Source organism: Conger conger, chromosome 7 (assembly GCF_963514075.1).
Source record: "Conger conger chromosome 7, fConCon1.1, whole genome shotgun sequence".
Classification (NCBI taxonomy): Eukaryota; Metazoa; Chordata; class Actinopteri; order Anguilliformes; family Congridae; genus Conger; species Conger conger.
This window is the reverse complement of record NC_083766.1, coordinates 61485982-61488481: the sequence shown is the minus strand read 5'-3', so window position 1 is coordinate 61488481 and position 2500 is coordinate 61485982. Positions and strand designations below refer to the sequence as shown.

The window sequence follows — 2500 nt, the reverse complement described above, 5'->3', positions numbered from 1 at the left end:
ACGGGAGAGACACAGCGGCGGCGTTGACAGGTCAGCACCTCTCAGCTCCAGGAGAGTCAGTCAGAGGAGATCAGCGCAGGCTAATAGGAAACTGAGAACAAGTCCACTTTGTTCGGAAAATTATTTAATTTGAGCTATTAAGCTGATACCTGCTTGCATGAAACACTTAACTGTGGACCGCAGTAGCGCTGGCTATCTGTGTTAGCACTGGTGTTATTGGGTCTGATGCTTACTGTGAGCCTATCGCCCTTGTTAGCAATAACAAAGCAAGTGGTGTCTGGCTTAGAGTTTGCTGTCTGTGCTAGCGTGAGCGCTAGCAGGACCGACGCTCACCATTAGCCTGTTGCCCCTGTCTGCAATAGCAAAGCAGTCTGTTTTAGAGTTGGCCGTCAATGCTAGCATTAGCGTTAGCGGGCCCAGTGCTCACCGTTAGCTCTGCTTTAGAGCCGTCTATGCTAGCGGGTGCGTAGCCTTAGCATTAGCTCACCGTTAGCCGCTGGTCGCGGGGGCTGACGCGCTGCTGGTCCTTCCTCCAGTAGGTGCTGGGCTCGGGGTGACCCCGCGGGGGCTGGCACTCCAGGGAGGCGGGCTCTCCGGCCGCCACCTCCACATCACTGGGGTTCTGCCTGAAGTCATCACGAAGAACTGAGAGGAGGAGGAGAGGGAGAGGAGGAGAGGAGGAGAGAGGGAGAGGAGGAGGAGAGAGGGGGAGAGAGGGAGAGGAGGAGGAAGAGGAGAGGAGGAGAGGAGGAGAACTTTATTAGTGTTTCCCTCTGGTATTAAGAGAAAAGTATTTCAAAAAGTATGCAATAGGTAAAATAAGGCAAAAGCATGTAAACGCACAAATCAATAAATAGCGATAAGAGAGACAGAGAGAAAGAGAGAGAGAGAGAGAGAGAGAGAGAGAGAGAGAGAGAACGCTATCTGGCCCTAAAAAGAAAATGATCAGGACATGGAAACAGACACACACCCCATACACACACAACCCATACACACACGCACACCCCACACACACACAGACCTGGCTGCCCAAAGAAGAGAGGCTGTGCTCCCACTGTGACAAACAGAACATCGAGACAGAGCTGCACTTCCTAACCCGTTGTGACAAATACAAAGAAATTTCTCTTTCCAAAAATATATACCCAAACTTCCCAGCCATACATACCAGAGACACAATTATTACAAAAGTCTTTTGTTAGCTTACAATGCTTTGGCAATATGTATTGGAAAATATGTCATGCCAATAAAGCATTTTGAATTTTAATTTTAATTTGAGAGAGAGAGAGAGTTGGAGATCAGGATTGTGTGTTCATCCACAGTGACACAGCGGGGTGACATCACAGTGCATTTAGAAGCATGTGCCGGGCACATAGAACTGTGCACAGCAGACATTCCCTCCACATCAGTGATGTCACAATAGAGAATTCCAAACAGACACCGGGAAATGAGAGGCAGCTCCCTGAGGTGCTTGGGTACACATGGAACATTCTCATGCTGATGTCACAATCACTGCTCCTAATTGAAAGCAATGGAGTTCAGGAACACTGAAATAGAATACAAAATAAAAAAACATTCTGAAAACAGAACCTTCTAATGCTGATGTAACAATTACTATCTGTTCGCTGAAAGCAGTGGAGTTCTAGAACACACTGAGTTAGAATTTTGGAGAAAAAAAAAAAAACTATCTTTGAAAAAACCCCACTCTTCAAAGGGTTAAGGGGAGGGTAAGGGAAACTAAATTTGAGTGGCACTAAATTACAGTAAATGCAGTGTGTTATTATCCTGCTTAGCATACAAAAGAAGAAGAGGAAGGATGAGAGCAGGCACAGACAGGTAGCATTAGCTAACACTTCCATCTCCGCTGCTCTGTAACTGAACATAACAGGGGTGTTTATTTATTTAGAGAAAGGGAACAGAGAAAGACAGAAAAAAGAGGGGGGTAGGAGTATAACGAAGAGAAAAGCTTTCAGCCCAATTATGTGGAGAATGAGACAGTAGAGGGAGAGCGAGAGGGGGGAGAGAGGAGAGAGAAACAGAGAGAAAGAGAGAGAGAGCTTTTGCGTGACACAAATTCAAATGAGATCCGAAAGACAACTACACTGTGAGATGCAGTTTCCCCCTCCAGGTGATCTCTCTCTCTCTCTCTCTGTCCCCCTCTGTCCCCCCCTCTCTCTCTCCCCCTCTCTCTCAGTGCCGTTAACAGACAGACCTACAGAAAGCGGCAGTAATTAGTAGGCTGTACGCTCAGCTCACGCCCGCAGCCCTCGAACAGAGAAAAGTCCAGCTGTGTTTTGAAAAGTGGAGAGCAAATGATTCCAGACACGCAGGGCCAAACAGCAGTCTGCGTCCGCCGGGCAGTCTGCGCGTGAGCGTGATCAGAGGGCTCTTCCTGCGTGTCCTCACCTCCGCGTTTCCACACCTCACTTTCACTCAATACCTTCACTCTTCTCTGTCATTATTTTAGCCGTTTTCTACCCAAATTTGGAACAGCCGAATCGTG

General features: G+C 47.7%; 1 pseudogene; it reads right to left on the bottom strand.

The window, feature by feature from the left end:
- Positions 1–2500, bottom strand: part of LOC133133581 (roundabout homolog 2-like) — a 113222-nt pseudogene that overhangs the window by 56579 nt on the left and 54143 nt on the right.